Below are 19881 nucleotides of genomic sequence, written 5' to 3'. Positions count from 1 at the left end.
ATCTCATGGCCATTTATTTGGTGTTTTGATGAGGTTTTAGGAATTTGACAAACCATATTTAATTTAAATGCCTTATTTTAGTATTTTTAATTTGAATAAATGCCAAATAATTTTGTTGACCAATGGTAATGACTTGTTTGTGTTTGACTCTTGTTGTTGGGCCTTGGTCAAAGTTGATTTAACTTTGTCAAGTTAATATCATTGGATTTAGGGGATTGATGAAATGTACATTCCATCTCCCAAAATGAATGAATGATATTAATTTGGTAAAAATCCTCCTTTGATCAATTTGAGTTTTACTCCATTCCTCTCCCTCTTCATCTCATTCACCTTCTTTATGCATTCGTCTCATTTGGTCTATGATATCTTAAAGTCCTAAAGCTAGTTGATTGAAAAATTAACATGAGTATGGATGAGATTAGGCCACCTCTTTTGCGTATCTCTTTTTGTGTGTGGTATGTTTCATGAGTATGGTTCATTATACGATATCTCTAACATGCATTAACACCAAAATTCTATTGCCCGACCTCAAATAGTTGCGACTTCTACATAAGTCCAATTATGATTGCTTAACATAGCGCTAAATTTGTGACACAAAAGGAATAGCATTCTAGTTAGTGAGATTGTAAGTCTCCCCTCTTTCATGGTATTGTATGGAAACTTGGTCTTTTTTTCCTTCCTTTGGAAGATGTCTTGGCTCAAGGATCCATACTTGTGATAAGTGGGTTGAGTGTTCTCCAAATAATGTCTTAAAATGAAAAGCAAAAGCAAAATAATACTAACTTCTAACTCATTAACAACTAACTTTTCATTTCAATCCATTTATTTTAATGTCATTTAATTCTAGCCTTTATTCATTTGCCATTGTTCATATCATTCTAATTGTTTATGTTAATGCAATTCTCACTTTGTCCACTTGGACCATATTGTGTGATATATCTTGTTTGTATATACTTTGCTTGTTTGTATGGTCTTTGACCATTAATGTACATAATAACAATAAAAACCCTAAAAAACTTTTGTGTGGACTGTTGGCTTGATCTTGGATAAATGGACTTAGAACTGAGGCAACAATCCTATGCTAAAGGACTTGGCCAATGGCAACTTATTGAGAAACCAAGTGCTTGCAATTTGAAACTTCGTATGATATATCATTCAAGATCCCTCTGAGTTCATCTGCAACATGGTCATTGTGTAGCTATTATTCTGAACCTGTGACTTGTGGAATTCATATGTTACATGGGCTAATTTGAAGAAGATCATGGAGTTGCTAAATCTTGGATGTGGCTATAATTATTTGATGTCTTTGCTCTTCAAGATAATATAATTGTGCATTTGTGTGTTGCTTGATTCTAAATGTCCAAGGGAATTCTGGGTTTCTATTGACATTCTTGTCTATTGGATTGCTACCCATTTGGTCAGATCTTTTCAACTCTTAACTTTTAATTTTGTGCATAGGATTAGTCCCTTTATCTTCTCCCCATTTCTTTAATTTCAAATTCTCTCCCTTTCTTTTCAAAATCTTCTTTGATTGAACTTATTTTGTTCTAAACTTTGACCATTTTGCAAAAAAGATAGAAACTTTGGCCTTATGCCATTGTATTTTTCGAACTTCTTTTCTTAAATCAAATTTATAAAAAACTTAACTATACTTGACTTAAACTTTCAAAAAACCAAAAAGAACTAACTCATTCAAACCATTTTTAGGCCTTTGTGCCTTTCAAACTTACTTTTTGTTAAAAGCAATGCATCCACTTTGAAATTTTTATCACGAACTACGAGGTTTTGATCCCTCATTTTTATGTTGGTACGTAGGCACGAGTCCGAAGGACTTGTCAAACACAAAAATATAATTAATGAATTCTTTTCTCATCCCCCCATTCTATTTGTTTGTAAACATCATCTTTATACCAAATACATATGCACACAAAAAGGGCTCCCTATGAGTACCTAGGACACTTTGGGTGCTAACACCTTCCCTCTGTGTAACCAACCCCCTTACCTATAATCTCTGACATTTTATTAGTTTTGACTTGAAAACTTCTTACTTTTGGGTTTTGTTCGTACTTTTTCCCTTTTCCTTTGGAAACAATAAAAGCGCAGTGGCGACTCTTGTTATTTGATGTCTAGCTTATCCATAGCTTGATGATCATGAATTTACTGCTACCGAAATTAAGTGGCGACTCTGCTGGGGAGTAGTCTCCATTGGGTTTAGCCTACTTTTTGTGTGTAAATATTTGTATATATATGTGATGTTTGTATATATGTATGTGTGATATAATCTGCTTGTTGTGCTTGGTGATCTCTAAGTGGTGAGATAAGTTCTAACCCGAACTTGAGTGAAATTAAGATAGGAGGATGGTATAGTAATGTTCGACTTGTGTGGAGTAGTCCTTAACAAGTTGGCTTGAGATCCATCTGCTCAGTGGAGACTCTTTTGGATTTGGAAATGTCACACAAGTATTTGTGGTTAGGCATTACTATCTCAAATTTGGGTCTGAGAAGCTGAGGACCGTAGAACATTTACCCCCTCTTGGCCTATTTAGGACGTAGTGCAGAAACTGTTCAAGTGTAGACTTGATAACAATTGTTACGTGATACTACACTCAGACGAGTTTCTCTTGAGAATATTATGGGTCGATGAGTTAGTCATCTTAACTTGTAATATCCGATAGATGGAATTAAGACTCTGGGAACTTTTTAGAACATGATCTACAGGTTTTATCCTTAGTTCACTCCTTTGGGGTGGTTCTTACCCAGACTCCATGCTCGTGACTTACAACAAACCCTTGATTCTTGGTTGATCCAATCAAGTCTTGTCAATATCAATGGAACTTGGGTGTTGATAAGGTGTAAACCATAATCCACCGAAATGGATGATTGATCTTGACAATGACTTGATTCATCCCTTGACCTTTATTTGCCTTGTGTGTGATCCCTTATTTGTGATTGTTGCATTCATGCATTCATGCGCATCATAACATTCATCACACGAAAATTTCAAGGAACTAAGGTATCATTTGCAAATATTTTCAGACCATGGATTATGGACGAAGGAACACTAAGAAGTACAGTTTCAGATGTCCCGACTTGAAAGAGTTAAGGAAGCTAGCATCTTTTGTATTAGATCCCTTGGACTTCAAACAACGTCATGGGAAGCTTTTGTCCATCTTGTCTGCTGATGTGGTTGAAGGACTCTTGAGTGTATTGGTGCAGTTCTATGATCCTCTCTACCATTGTTTCACTTTCCCAGATTTTCAGCTTGTGCCTACATTGGAGGAGTATTCTCATCTCTTGGGGATACCTGTTTCTAGTATAGTGCCTTTTAGTGGGTTGGAGGAGATTCCCCGATCTAGTATTATTGTTGAAGCTCTTCACTTGAAGAAGTTTGAGATAGAGGCTGATTGGGTGAAGAAAGGAGGATTGTTTGGGTTGCCATCTGATTTCCTCATCAAGGAAGCTACTGCCTTTGCTTAAGCCGGTAGTATGGATGCTTTTGAAGCTATCTTTGTGTTGCTCATTTATGGATTAGCTTTGTTCCCTAACATTGATGGTTTTGTTGATGTTAACGCCATTAGACTTTTCTTGATTGGGAATCATGTGCCTACTTTGTTAGGTGATATGTATTTCTCTTTGCATCTAAGGAATTCTAAGAGTGGTGGAACTACCGTCTGTTGTATTCCTCTTCTGTACAAGTGGTTTATTTCGCACTTGCCTCAGACACTTGCTTTTGTGGAGAACAAACAATGTCTAAGGTGGTCTCAGAGACTTATGTCTCTCACTAATGATGATATAGTTTGGTATGATCCGTCTTTAAGCAGTTTGGAGATTATTGATAGTTATGGTGAATTCTCTAATGTGCCTCTCATTGGTACACAAGGAGGAATTAACTACAACCCTGCTTTGGCTCGTCGTCAGCTTGGGTTCCCCTTGAGAGACAAACCTAATAACACTTTGTTAGAAGGTCTTTTCTATCAAGAGGGTAAAGATCCCCAACATATGAAGCAGAAGATTATGCATGCTTGGCATAATATGCATAGGAAAGGAAGATCCGAGCTTGGTCCATGCAATTATGTAGCTTTGGAAGCTTAGACTCTTTGGGTGAAGAAGAGAGCTTTGGAGTTGAAGATTCCTTATCCATGTGAAAGGCCTATTTCTATGGTTGTGGTTTGGCCATTAACTCTCCCTAACCAAGATGTAGAGGAGTTGGAAGACGCGCTCATCAAGATGAAGCAAGATAAGGATATATGGGAAGAGCGTTTCCGTGCTTTAAGCAAAAAGCATGAAGAGTTGCAGTTGAAGTCTAAGGATAAAGGTGCACTCATTGAGCTACTTGAAGACCAAGTGATGAAGAGACAGAGAGAGCCAGAGGTTTCATCTTCTAGCATGCCTTAACCTTCTATTTCTTGTAAGAAGATTGTTGACCAGCTTGTCCTCGAGAAGACTCAGATGAAGGCTTCTTTTGACACCGAGATCCGTCGCATTCGAAGGAAGTACGCACCTTCATCTAGATCTTTTGACGTTGTTAGGGATCCTTAGGATGACTAGTCTCCTTTCCTCTTGTATTTTTCATTTGGTTTTTGAAATTATACTCAGTGTAATCCTTCCAATTATATAAATGAAAAAGAGATTTTTGGTCATATAAAAATTATTTCAATTGTTGATATATATGTTTGCAAATGATATAGTAAGTTCCTTGAAAACAAAAATAAATAATCAAGCATTTCATTTCATGCATCATTTTCATAAGCAGGTTTCTCTTTCGCCAGATGTCTCATTGGTGTTTCTTCTGTGCTTTAGCCAAGCTGACTCATCGGTGCAACACCCGCGCCAATCACTTCAAAATTATGGAGCATCTAGAGCAAGAGAACAGAGAGCTGAAGGACGAGATCGCCCGCCTGACTGCCATGATGGAGTCAGTTCTTGTTGCTCATAGTCAATTTTCTCCAACGCCTGCAACTCCTCCTACGAGGACAGTTATTTCAGAGGTGGCTACCTCTACCATGCCTGCTACTACCGCTCATTTTGTGCCCACTATGCCTGCCGGATTCCCGTGGGGAATGTCGTCCAACTTTATGCCTTAAGGTTTTGCGCCTAATTTTGCTTCCATGCCGGCATTTAGCTCGATCATGTCCGTGCCACCTCCCGTTGTGCACACCTTACCTCGTGTAGAGGACACCATTTATCACTCTGAGCCATTTGAGGGTCCGGATTTCTATGAGAAAATGGATGAAATGAAAGATCAGTTTCTTGAGATGCGCAAGGAATTGAAGACGCTAAGGGGTAAGGATTTGTTTGGAAAGAGTGCTGCTGAGTTGTGTTTAGTGCCCAACGTCAAGATCCTAGTGAAGTTCAAAGTGCCTGACTTTGAAAAGTATAAAGGGAATACTTGTCCGCTCAGTCATCTAGTGATGTATGCTCACAAGATGTCTACTCAGACCGATAATGATCAGCTGTTGATTCATTATTTCTAGGACAGTTTGACCGGTGTTGCGCTCTGTTGGTATATGGGGTTGGATAGTGCCAGCATTCGCACTTTCAATGACCTGGGAGAGGCTTTTGTCAAGCAATATAAGTACAACATGGACATGGCGCCTGATAGAGACCAGCTGAGGTCTATGTCTCAGAAGGATAAGGAGACATTCAAAGAGTATGCGCAAAGATTGAGGGAATTGGCTGCCCAGATCATTCCTCCAAAAAAGAGATGGCAAAGATATTTCTAAAGTCTCTGAGTTCATTTTATTATGAACGAATGATTTCTAGGGCCCCCAGTGACTTTACCGAAATGGTAAACATGGGGATGAGGCTTGAGGAAGGAGTCTGAGAGGGACGTTTGTCGAAAGATGAGGCATCAACGAGCAAGAGGTATGGTAGTAATTTCAGCAAGAAAAAGGACAATGAAGCGAATGCAATAAGCAGTGGGAGGCAGAGGAGGCCTCAAATCAGAAGAAATCCAACATCCCATCAACACCATCATCAAGTATCTTCCGTTATCCCTGTGTTTTCTAATCAACAATCAACACCAGTTCAACAACCACAACGTCAACAACAACAACCGCAACAAAGAACAAACACCTACAACAACAACAATACCAACAACAATCATCATCAAAAAAACTTTGAGAGGAAGAAGGCCTCTTTCGACCCAATTCCTATGTCTTATGCAGAATTATACCCGTCTTTAGTTCTCAAGAACCTGATCCAACCAAGAAACTCGCCGCAAGTTCCAGAACCACTTCCATGGTGGTAGAAGCATGAGCTCCGTTGTGCTTTTCATCAAGGAGCACCCGGACATGATATCGAGAATTGTTATCCACTCAAGTATGAGGTTCAAAAGCTGATGAAGAGTGGAATGGTGTCCTTCGAGGATCGTGCGCCGAATGTGAAAGCAAATATGTTGCCCGCCCATGGGAACTCTTCTGTGAATATGGTGGATGGTTGTCCTGGCGAGTTTAAAGTTTTTGATGTATGTTTTATCAGGAGGTCCTTGGTGCAGATGCATAAGGATGTTTGTTTGGTAAGTGACTGCGAGTATGACCATGATGGTTGTGCTGTTTGTAATGTTCCCGAGGGGTTGTGAAGTTGTGAAAAGGGACATCCAGCGACTGATGGATGAAGGCATGATTCAAATTGTTCAATCCCGTCATGTAGATGACGATGTAAATGTCATAGTGCCCATTTTAAAGCAACCAGAGAGATTGGTAATCCAGTACGACAGCAGCAACAGTAACAACATCAACAATAGATCAGTATCGTCGTTGATTATACGGTTAGCGGGCCCAGTCCCGTATTCATCTGATAAAGCTGTTCCGTATCAGTATAAGCTACAATGATAGAGGGTGGTCAAGAGGTTCCGTTGCCTACGACTAGCTCTGTGGTGAGCATTGCTGATGTTACCAAGGTGGCCCGCAGTGGTCGTGTGTTTGGGTCGGTGTTCCCAAAGGATAAGGAAGAATCAGTTGTAAGTAAGAAGGTAGAAGTGTTTGTTGAAGATCCAACTGGTGTTTCAAAGGGTAAGTCTGGTGAATCCATAAATTTGAAAGCTAACGATGATGATAAGGTACTTTGGTTAATCAAGAGGAGTGAGTTCAATATGGTGGAGTAGCTGCTCCAAACCCCCCTCAAAAATCTCAGTGTTGTCTCTGCTCATGAATTCTGAAGCGCACAGAGAAGCACTGCAGAGAGTCCTAGAACAAGCTTTTGTAGAACATGATGTTACAGTGGACCAATTCGATCATATTGTGGCTAACATCACTTCTTGCAATAATCTTAGCTTCTGTAATAAAGAACTCCCTGAGGAGGGAAGGAACCATAATCTGGCTTTGCACATTTCTATGAATTGCAAAGAGGATGCTTTGTCAAATGTGCTTGTTGACACCGGGTCGTCACTGAATGTGCTACCTAAGTCAACTCTGTCAAAGTTATCGTACCAAGGAGCGCCTATGAGGTATAACGGTGTAATCGTCAAGGCCTTTGACGGTTCACGTAAAACAGTTATTGGTGAAGTGGAACTTCCGGTTAAGATATGTCCGAGTGATTTTCAAACTACTTTTCAAGTAATGGATATCCACCCGGCCTACAGTTGCTTGTTGGGAAGGCCATGGATTCATGAGGCAGGAGCTGTTACCTCCACCTTGCACCAGAAACTCAAATTTGTGAAAAATGGCAAGCTTGTGATTGTTGGTGGAGAGAAGGCGTCGTTGGTTAGCCATTTGTCATCTTTCTATTACGTTGAAGCTGAGGATGAGGTTGGAACTCCGTTCAAGGCCTTATCTATTGATGCTGAAAAGAGAGTTGGGGCACCTATGTCCTCATTAAAAGATGCTAAGAAGATTGTGGAAGAAGGCAATGTTGATCAGTGGGGGCGCATGGTAGAGGTCTCCAACAACAAAGGCAGAACCGGTTTGGGGTTCCAGAAAGGTTCATCAACTGCAACGACTGAAGATGTGCAACTTAGCTTCCGTAGCGGAGGGTTCATTCATGGCAATGAACAACACTTAGTTGTTGTGCTAGTGGATGACGAAGAGGAAGACTGCACCAATTTTGTGACGCATGGAAAGGCTTGCAACAATTGGACTGCTGTTGATGTTCCTGTTATTTTGCATTGATCTAAGTAATTGCTTTTATATGTTTTTAAAATCCTTTTCCTATGCCTAAGGGATAAGTGAACATTATTTAGGCATTTTCAAATTGATCATTAATAAAGTTAATTCTATTCATCCACATCTATGATGTCTTGTTTTTACTATTTGTTTTATTCTGAAAATGGTAATTACAAAAAACATAAATAAACAATATAATTGTCCATCTGCATAATATTTGGTCACAAATCCACTTCTCTAAAATCAAAATATCAAATCATTATGCAGGTTGGTTCCTAACCCCATTGAATACAATGATCCTTCTCCTTCTCCAAATTTTGAATTCCCTGTGTTTGGGCCGAGGAGGGAAAGTGATGTAGAAGTGAGTGATGAATTATCTCGTCTTCTTGAGCAAGACGAAAAGACCATTCAGCCGTTCGAAGAGCAGATTGAGCTTGTCAACTTGGGTTCCGAGGATGATGTGAAGGAAGTCAAGATTGGGTCTCGCATGTGTCCAGATGTCAAGAAGGGGTTGATTGATCTTCTTCGAGAGTATTCACGTGTGTTTGCTTGGTCCTATCAAGACCTGCCTGGTTTGGATTTTGAGATTGTGGAGCATAGATTGCCGTTGAAGCCAGAATGCCCTCCAGTCAAGCAGAAGTTGAGAAGAACGCATCCTGATATGGCTGTGAAAATCAAAGAGGAAGTGCAGAAGTAGATTGACGCCGGTTTCCTTGTGACCGCTGAGTATCTGCAATGGGTGGCCAATATTGTGCTTGTGCCGAAAAAGATGGAAAATTCCGCATGTGTGTTGACTATAGAGATTTGAATAAAGCCAGTCCAAAAGACGATTTCCCTCTGCCACACATTGATATGTTGGTAGACAATACTCATAAATTCAAAGTCTTTTTGTTTATGGATGGATTTTCCGGATATAATCAAATCAAGATGGAACCCGAAGATATGGATAAAACCATATTCATTACACCTTGGGGAACATTCTGTTATAGAGTGATGCCTTTCGGTCTAAACAATGTTGGTGCAACTTACCAAAGAGCAATGACTACTCTTTTTCATGATATGATGCATAAAGAGATTTAAGTTTATGTCGATGACATGATTGCTAAATCAATTGATGAAGAGGAACATGTTGAGCATTTGTTGAAGTTATTCCGGCGTTTGAGGAAGTATAAACTCCGTTTGAATCCCAATAAGTGTACTTTTGGTGTTCGTTCTGGTAAGTTGTTGGGCTTTATTGTCAACGAGAAGGGTATTGAAGTTGATCCTGCCAAGGTCAAATAAATACAAGAGATGCATGTGCCCAAAACTGAGAAGCAAGTCGGGGTTTTTCTCGGCCGCTTGAATTATATTTCCAGATTCATTTCCCACATGACTGCCACATGTGCGCCTATATTCAAGCTTCTTCGGAAAGATTAGTCCTGTGATTGGACCGAAGACTGCCAGAAAGCTTTTGACAATATTAAAGAATATTTGCTTGAACCTCCGATTTTGTTTCCACCTGTTGAAGGAAGACCGTTGATCATGTATTTGACTGTGCTTGAAAATAGTATGGGTTGTGTCCTTGGTCAGCAAGATGAGACTGGAAAGAAAGAATTTGCGATATACTACCTCAGTAAAAAGTTCACCGACTATGAGACTTGGTATTCTATGCTTGAGAAAACTAGTTGCATATTGGATTGGGTTGCTAAGCGTCTGCGTCAGTATATGTTAAATCATACCACTTGGTTGATATCCAAAATGGATTCGATCAAGTTTATATTTGAGAAGCCTGCTTTAACTGGGAGGATTGCCCGTTGGCAGATGTTGTTATCATAGTATGATATTGAATATCATTCTCAGAAAGCAATCAAAGGTAGTATCTTGGTTGACCATTTGGCTCACCAACCAATTGAAGATTACCAGTTAGTGCAGTATGACTTTCCGGATGAAGAGATTTTGTACTTGAAAATGAAAGATTGTGATGAACCATTGCTTGAAGAAGGGCCAGAACCTGGTTCCCGTTGGGGCATGGTATTTGATGGAGCTGTTAATCAATATGGAAATGGCATTGGGGCAGTGATTATTACTCCTCAAGGCACGCATCTACCATTTACAGCTAGATTGACTTTTAAGTGTACAAACAACATGGCAGAATATGAAGCTTGCATTATGGGGCTTGAAGAGGCCATGAATCTCAGAATCAAGTATTTGGATGTCTTCGGAGACTCAACTTTGGTTGTGAATCAGATCAAAGGTGACTGGGAGACAAATCAACCCGGTTTAATACCATATAGAGATTATGCGAGGAGGATTTCAACTTTCTTTACAAAGGTTGAGTTTCATCATATCCCTCGAGATGAAAACCGGATGGCAGATGCTCTTGCAATGTTGGCATCAATGATTGTGGTGAAGTATTGGAATGAAGTTCCCAATTTGTCTATGATGCATCTTGATAGGCCAGCTCATGTGTTTGATGTTGAAGAGATCAAAGATGAGAAGCCATAGTATTATGACATCAAGTGTTTCCTCCAAAGTCAGATTTACCCGCCTGAGGAATTTTTGAAAGATAAGAAGACTTTGAGAAGATTAGCCGGTAATTTCTACTTGAATGGTAATATACTGTACAAGAGAAACTTCGACATGGTTTTGCTCAGATGCGTGGATAGACACGAAGCAGGCTTGTTGATGACTGAACTGCATGAAGGTTCCTTTGGTACTCATTCCAATCGACATGCAATGACGAAGAAGATGTTGCGAGCAGGTTACTATTGGCTGACAATGGAATCTGACTGTTGCAAATTTGTGAAGAAGTTCCACAAGTGTCAAATATATGCTGATAAGATTCATGTTCCTCCGACACTATTGAATGTTATCTCTTCCCCAAGGCCCTTCTCCATGTGGGGAATTGATATGATTGGGATGATTGAACCCAAAGCTTTGAATGGACATCGTTTCATTTTGGTGGCAATTGACTACTTCACAAAATGGGTTGAAGTGGCATCATACGCAAATGTAACCAAGCAAGTTGTTGTAAGGTTTATCAAGAATCAGATTATATGTTGTTATGGTGTGCCAAGTAAGATCATTACTGATAATGGATCGAACTTGAATAACAATATGGTGGAAGCTCTTTGCAAAGACTTCAAGATTGCACATCATAATTCTTCTCCCTACAGACCCAAGATGAATGGGGTTGTTGAACCTGCGAATAAGAACATTAAGAAGATTATTCAGAAGATGGTTGTCACGTATAAGGATTGACATGAGATGCTCCCATTTTATTTGCATGGGTTTCGTACATTCGTCTGTAGCGGGAAATTCATGATCATCAAGCTATTGACAAACTAGAGATCAATTAATAAGAGTCGCCACCGCGCTTTTATTGTTTCCAAGGGAAAAGGGAAAAAGTACGAACAAAACCCAAATAGTAAGAAGTTTTCAAATAAAAACTAATAAAAATCAGAGATCACAGGTAAGGGGGTTTGTCATACCCCAAAAATTACCCATCATTTTTCCTAAAAAAAAAAAAAAAAAAAAAAAAAAAAAAAAAAAAAATGAAAAAAAAAATGAAAAAAAAAAACGAAAAAAAAAAAAAACGAAAAAAAGAAAAAAAAAAAAAAAAAAAAAAGAGAAATTTTTTTTAATTAATTAATTAATTAATTAATTAATTAATTAATTAAAATAAATAAATAAATAAAACAAATTATTTTAGACTTGGGTCTCCCTCAGTCCAAGCCCATTACCCACGAAATTAGTCTATAAATACTGAAGTTTCAGTAGGGGGAGTGAGACTTGGAGTTTACACTGGGAGATTCACTGGAGAAAGAAGGAAGAGAAGCAAAACACTCTGAGGTTTCCTTGGAACAAAACCTTGAGGAAAAAGAAAGAAAAAGAACAGAGAAGGACGGATAGAAACTTTGGCATAGGAACCCTGCCTACCCGGAGAATTCAGAGTAAAGAAACCCTGAAGGCAGCCCATCTGCACCGAAGCCATCGCCGTCCAATTCCCGCTGCCTAACTTATTCCGATACTACAAGTGGTCAATCCCTTCAACCTTGAATTGGCAAACAGGTTTGCGTATCTCTATTGTTTATACTTTCAATTGGCCATATCTACATATATAATGCATCATGATTAAATGTTGATATATAATTTGCTTTCGTATGGGAATTTAAATATGCCTGAATACCCTGAATGTTTGATCATGTTATTCCTGTGATAAAATGCCATAAAATTCAAAGTTCCTAACGTGGGGCTGTTTTCAAATTCAAAATCCGTGGCCTTCGCTAGGCGAGGCAGAGGCGAACGAGACAGTACCTGATTCTTCTAGTCTGTTTTTTTTATGTTTTTATCATAGCCATGCATTATTCATCCTATCCTATTTATTGTTGTGATATTTCTCCGGTGTAATCTTCGATTGCACCCTGATTTGGTGTTCTGACATGTTTCTTTTTTTGAGTTTCGTAAAGGTTCACATATCCCAGGAAAAGGTTATTGGCTAGGTATTCCACTTTATTTGTGGGATACCCTTGTGGAGTTTCACCCTAAATTAATTTTTAATGTATTAATTTCTAATGTATTAATTTTTTAATATATTATTTTTTTAATGTGGAGTTTCATCCTAATTATATAATTAATTGTAAAACTTTGCCTTTGAATAAGTGATCTTGGACCTCTCTTTGTTGCCTTACGATTACGATATTACGGTCATGTCCCGCGAACGTGGGGATACCCTTAGCAAAGACCCTTCGGTTAAATCATCATAAAATAAATTATAGTCCCTCGGATGTTGCCTTCGAATATACAACTTTGTCCCTCGATGACCCTCCGATGTTGCCTACGGTTAAATGATGATAGTCCCTTCGAATGCTAAGGTATCCTCATAACTGTTGCCTTCAATGACCAATCGATGACCCTACGATGACCCTTTTACATCCAAAGGATAAAACTACTTATTTCTCAATAATAAGGACAGTTTTACCCTCATAAGGATAGGAAATGCCCGTAAAGACCTTGGGTCGGTATAACTCTTAATTGCTGGCTCACAACTTAAAACATTTTTTTTCACCTCACACCTTTCAAAATGCCTTTAGAAAATCACCACTTGGTATACATTCATACTAGAATCATTACCGAGTTATATTTTTCTAAACAATTTTCAAAACTAAACGGGATAACCACTTTGTATACATTCATACAAGAATCATTACAAAGTTAAATTCTCTTTTCAAAACAATTTTCCAAACAATTCACAAACACTTTTTTAGACAAAAATAATATAAGTGATCGAGCAATTAAGAGCCCATGGATAACCATGGATACAAAGGGTGCTAACACCTTCCCTTTGTATAATGTACCTCCCGAACCCAAAATCTAAATTAAGGTTTTTCCTGTTCTTTTCCACCTTTCCTTATTGGATAAAAGAAAAGTCGGTGGCGACTCTTGCTAACCGCGACATTGCGATAAAAAACACAAAAAGTCCAGTTCACCGTATGACAGAACTGGCGACTCTGCTGGGGAACCTAAATATTTAAAAAGAGAGGTTACCTTAAAAACAAGATCACTTATTCAATTTGTCTGATTTATTTTTAAGGGATTGCTTGGGTATGTTATGCTTGAGTGAAAGATCCTACACCCGGATCTAGTGTACCTTAGGTAAGTAGCAAGAGATCATCGCGACTGTCCGGCGTATACTGGAATGGTCAAAATGATGGCTACGGTTAATGTGGCACTTTGGATGTCCTGATGTTCCTCATGTTAGTTGAGGAAATATTTGGCATTCGCGTGGTGTCATAAAAGCATTAACCAGACCTTTAGAACCCTAATTGACTCATCCTGGCCATTAGAAAGTAGTGAGATAACTGGCTTCGGTTCCGACTGGAGTTGGTTGAGACTCGATACTACACTCTTTGAGATTGGACTTTAGGGAAGCTTCGGTCAACCACTTGGTGTTGCACTGAAGTGGACTTAAGGAAAGGTCAATGATTTGAGATCCTTCTAGAACCCGGTTACTATTCTAAGACAGGTTGAACCAACCAAACTTCAGTGGGGAGGGTATTTACCTATGGAACTCACGCAAGCCTTAAAACCTAGGAATGATTGTTGTGTGACTTGCTTGTGCTTGTTATTTATCTAACAACATAACATCATAACATCATAACATCATGGCATTGTACTAACCATTTCAAGGATTTAGGGATTTAACTCTGCTAAAAAAAACAAAAAACAAAAGCAAAAACAAAAGAGAAAAGAAAAAAAAAGCTCTTTTTGTTAGTTTATGCAAAGTTAAATCCCGAAAGTCCTTGAAAACATTTCATACATTGCATTGCATCGCATAACAGGTATTCTAAAGGATCAGTGTTCTCACGATTTTCCTATCAAACAGATTCCAGCAGATTCAAACAGATTGAACAATGGCTCTCGAACAAACTGTCAAAGATCTCCAGGCCCAGAATGCTCAATTCCAGGAAATGATGCTGAGCTTATCTAAGGGGCAGGAAGAACTGAAAGCTCTTTTGATGGAGAAGAAGAAGGACCAGAAACCTGTGGGTTACATCAACCCGGGGAGAAGGCTTAAGGGACAGGTTACAGGAGTCAAGATTAGAATTCCGAAGGATTCAGAAGAAGAGACCGAGAATGATTCGGAAGATGAGAATCCTAATCTCGTCAATTCTGAGGACGACGATGAAGATTATGAACATGAACAGTACTCTCCGAAGGATGATAAGTACAAGTTGCTGGAAGAACGTATGCTAGCTATGGAGGGGCAGAAAGTGCCCGGTCTGGATTTCGAAAACTTGGGTCTGGTCTCTGATGTGGTCATTCCCCGCAAATTCAAGGTTCCCATTTTCACTAAGTATGATGGTGCCTCTTGTCCTCAGATGCATCTAAGGGCTTATGTGAGAAAGATTCAGCCGCACACTACTGATAAGAAACTGTGGATCCATTTCTTCCAAGAGAGTCTGTCTGGCACACAGTTAGAGTGGTATTATCAGCTTGAGAGCTCTAACATCCGCACATGGACTGATTTAGCAACAGCTTTCTACAAGCACTACCAGTATAATTCTGAGTTAGCGCCTACTCGGCTACAGCTACAAAATATGACTATGGGCTCTAAAGAAAGTTTCAAAGAATATGCTCAAAAGTGGAGAGATTTGGCTGGCAGAGTCAAACCCCCTATGACTGATCGAGAGTTAGTGGACATGTTCATGGGTACACTGACTGGCCCATTCTACAGCCATCTACTGGGAAGTTCCTCGTCAGGTTTCACTGAACTTATCTTGACAGGTGAACGGGTTGAAAGCGGCATTCGAAGTGGAAAGATACAGGCAGCTACTTCTGCAAGCACCAAAAAGTCCTATCAGGGAAAGAATGAATCAAATGCTGTGTACAGTGAGAGGAAGCATAACAAGAAGAATCGTGACCATACTGTTGGGGCAGTTACAATTGCCGCACCGCCATCTCAGAACTTCCAACACAGACAAGACAGGTCGAGAAGACAGTTTACCAAGATCAATATGACTTTAACCCAAGCACTGCAGAGTATGTTAAAGGCCAATTTGATTACCCTCAGAGGCCCTCCTGCAAATCCCAACACTACTTCTCCTCGTTATAATCCCAACGCCAGGTGTGCCTATCACTCCGATAGCCCCGGGCATGATACGAATGATTGCTGGTTGTTGAAGAACAAGATTCAGGATATGATCGACGCTGGAGAAATTGAATTTGATCCTCCGGCGACCCCCAATGTCATCACAGCACCTATGCCTAATCATGACCAGAATGTTAATGTTGTGGACGACAATTCTCACGTTACTGACGTTGCTGATTTAGCATCTCCTCTCCTGATCGTTAAGAAGAATTTATTGCAAGCTGGTTTATTTCCAGGTTGTGCTGAAGATTGCGATCTCTGTGTACTCCGACCCAATGATTGTTTGAAGTTGAAGAACGGCATTCAACGGCTGATGGATGATCGTACAATTCTATTTGAAAGGGTTCCTAAGGTGGACAACTCTATTGAAGAGGTATCTGTGATTGCTAGGTCCAAAGCTCCTGTGAAGATTACCGCTGAGCCCAAAGTGGCTCCCCTGATTATTACCGCACCTGGCCCCGTGCCATATTCCTCCAGCAAAGCTATTCCGTGGAACTATGGAGGCGACGTTTACATCCATGGCATAAAGCAGTTGGTAGTTCTGCTAATCCTAATGATATTGTGGGGACTAGTAAAGTTACTCGAAGTGGAAGGATCTACTCCCCAGAAATCTCACCTCCCGCTCCCGAAATTCGAGGAAAAAGACCAGTCAATCCTCCTCAGTCAGAGACATCGGTCGAAGTTACTTCTGAAGATGTTGCCAAACAGGAAATGGAAGAGATGCTGAAAATCATCCGTAAGAGCGATTTTGATGTAGTGGAACAATTGGGGCATACTCCGTCTAAAATCTCAATGTTGTCCTTGTTATTATCCTCTGAATCCCATGCCAATGCATTGATGAAATTCTTGAAGACCGCTCATGTGCCTCAAGAAACATCCGTCGATCAATTCGAACATTATGTTGCTAATTTGACTGTTGACAATGGCCTAGGCTTTTCCGATGCTGACCTGACGCCAGCAGGAAAGAATCACAATAAAGCTCTGCATATCTCCATCGAGTGTGAGGGGATCACCCTGGCTCACGTGTTGATCGACAACGGCTCTTCCTTGAATGTGCTCCCGAAAGCTGTACTCGATAAATTTGACTACAAAGGCATTGAACTGAAACCTAGTGATGTTGTGGTGCGTGCTTACGATGGTGCGAAGAGTGTTGTCTATGGTGAAGTGGTTCTCCCTATCAAGATAGGACCTCAAGTCTTCAACACTACCTTTCACGTGATGGACATTCGTCCCGCCTACTCCTGCTTGTTGGGGCGCCCTTGGATCCATGGGGCAGGTGCGGTAGCTTCGTCGCTTCATCAAAAGCTGAAGTATCCAATAGCAGGCATGGTTGTCACTGTATGTGGAGAAGAAGAGTATATTGTCAGTAGTGTGCAAGCCTTCAAATACGTCGAGATGGATGGTGAATTCTTTGAGACTCCTTCTCAGTCATTTGAAGTGGTTCCTCCACCCAGTCCTGTCCTTAAGCCAACTCCCCTTGTGCCCAAGGTTGTTCGTGCTCCCCCTGTCATGATCTCTCTGAAAGATGCTCAAGCCGCGATTGAAAATGGTGATCGTGCTGGTTGGGGTCAACTGATCAATGTACCGTACAAGTCTGATAAAGCTGGCCTGGGGTTTAACTCTGGAAAGATAGTCAAAAATCAGATTAATGCTATGGAAGATGCTGATAGTGATTGCGACTTGGATAGCTGGATTTTCCCAACAATTGGTGACGGACTCAACAATTGGAAGACTGAAGACATTATCCCGATTTCCTTTAGTCAGGAGTAATTGTTATTGTTTATTCTAGAATTGCAAATTTTAATTTTCTTTTACAATCAAACTTCTTAAAGCATTGTGTCTATGCCCGAGGCACAATAGCTAATTTGTTAAGGGTTTTGTCATTTTCATAAGCATATTTATATTCAATAAATCAATGGACGTTTTGCATTCAAATATTGCGCTCTTTGTCTTTCCTATTATCTTTCAAACGAGCTATGTTTTCTTACACACACGCACGTAACGAATTGCAGATCCCTATCCACTCTGGATCCTGTTGATAATAGTTCTACTACTGTTCATTATGACTTTGAAAATCCGATCTACCGAGCCGAAGATGGAAGTGAGGAAGATTGTGAAGTACCTGAAGAACTTGCCAGAATGTTACTACAAGAAGAAAGGACTATACAGCCGCATGAGGAGTCAGTTGAGACTGTAAATCTGGGTACCGAGGTGGACAAGAGAGAAGTCAAAATAGGAGCAGGCTTGGAAATCAGTGTCAAAAGAAGATTGATTCAAATGCTACATGACTATGTGGAGATTTTTGCTTGGTCTTACGAAGACATGCCAGGGCTGGATACCGATATAGTAGTGCATCGTTTGCCGACGAAGGAAGATTGTCGTCCTGTTAAGCAAAAGGTTCGTCGCATGCGTCCTGAAATGTCCGAGAAAATCAAGGCCGAAGTCATGAAACAATTCGATGCTGGTTTTCTGGCGGTTACTTCTTATCCTCAATGGGTTGCTAATGTGGTACCAGTGCCAAAGAAGGATGGTAAGGTGCGAATGTGTGTGGATTACAGAGATTTGAATAGAGCGAGTCCCAAGGATGATTTCCCACTGCCACACATTGATGTTCTGGTAGACAACACCGCTCAACACAAGGTATTCTCCTTCATGGATGGATTCTCGGGTTATAACCAGATCAAAATGGCACCTGAGGACATGGAGAAGACTACGTTTGTGACGCAATGGGGCACCTTCTGTTATAAAGTAATGCCGTTTGGTTTAAAGAACGCAGGAGCAACGTACCAGCGTGCTATGGTGGTTTTGTTCCATGACATGATCCATCATGAAATAGAAGTATATGTGGACGATATGATAGCCAGGTCTCATACTGAAGAAGAACATCTCGATCATTTATACAAACTGTTTGAGAGGCTGAAGAAATACAAGTTGAGATTGAACCCGAACAAATGCACCTTTGGAGTAAGATCTGGTAAACTCTTGGGCTTTATTGTCAGTGGTAAAGGTATTGAGGTCGACCCAGCCAAGGTGAGAGCTATTCAAGAGATGCCAGTTCCCCGTACGGATAAAGAAGTCAGAGGTTTCTTGGGACGTTTGAATTACATTGCCCGATTTATTTCCCATTTGACCGCTACTTGCAAACCCATCTTCAAGTTACTGAGAAAAAATCAAGAGATGATATGGAATGATGAATGTCAAGAAGCTTTCGACAAAATCAAGAAGTACCTCCAAGAACCTCCAATTCTGGTGCCACCAGTTGAGGGAAGACCTCTAATCATGTATTTAACCGTTTTAGAAAACTCAATGGGGTGCGTGTTGGGACAACATGACGAGTCCGGTCGAAAAGAGTATGCCATATACTACCTTAGCAAAAAGTTTACCGACTGTGAAACAAGATACTCACTGCTCGAGAAAACTTGCTGTGCTTTGGCCTGGGCTGCTCGCCGACTAAGACAGTATATGTTGAATCACACCACTTTGTTGATTTCTAAGATGGATCCTATCAAATACATATTTGAGAAACCCGCCCTCTCCGGAAGAATAGCAAGATGGCAGATGATTTTAACAGAGTATGATATCCAGTATACCACCCAAAAAGCAATCAAAGGAAGCGTGCTAGCTGATCATTTGGCTCATCAGGCCGTGAATGATTATCAGTCTATGAATTTTGAGTTCCCAGATGAGGATGTCATGCTTGTTACTGATTATGAAGAACCTGGACCGAATGAAGGACCCGAAGTGGGATCCCGATGGACTATGGTTTTTGATGGATCGTCTAACGCATTGGGCAACGGTATTGGCGTCGTGATCATTTCCCCCAAGGGTGGCCATACGCCTTTCACCGCTAGACTATGTTTTGAGTGTACCAACAATATGGCTGAGTATGAAGCATGTATTTTGGGACTCAGAGCTGCTATAGACCTGAGAATCAAGTTTTTGAGGGTGTATGGAGACTCAGCCTTAGTAATCAGTCAGGTCAAAGGAGAATGGGACACTAAACATCCGAACCTCATCCCCTATCGAGAGCAGGTGTTGACATTAATCCCATACTTTGAAGAGATCACATTCGAACATATTCCCCGAGAGGAGAACCAGTTGGCAGACGCATTGGCTACCATGTCATCTATGTTCAGAGTCAGATGGGAC

The sequence above is a fragment of the Lathyrus oleraceus genome, chromosome 6, assembly GCF_024323335.1.
Source record: "Lathyrus oleraceus cultivar Zhongwan6 chromosome 6, CAAS_Psat_ZW6_1.0, whole genome shotgun sequence".
NCBI lineage: Eukaryota > Viridiplantae > Streptophyta > Magnoliopsida > Fabales > Fabaceae > Lathyrus > Lathyrus oleraceus.
Note: the sequence above shows the minus strand (reverse complement) of the source record.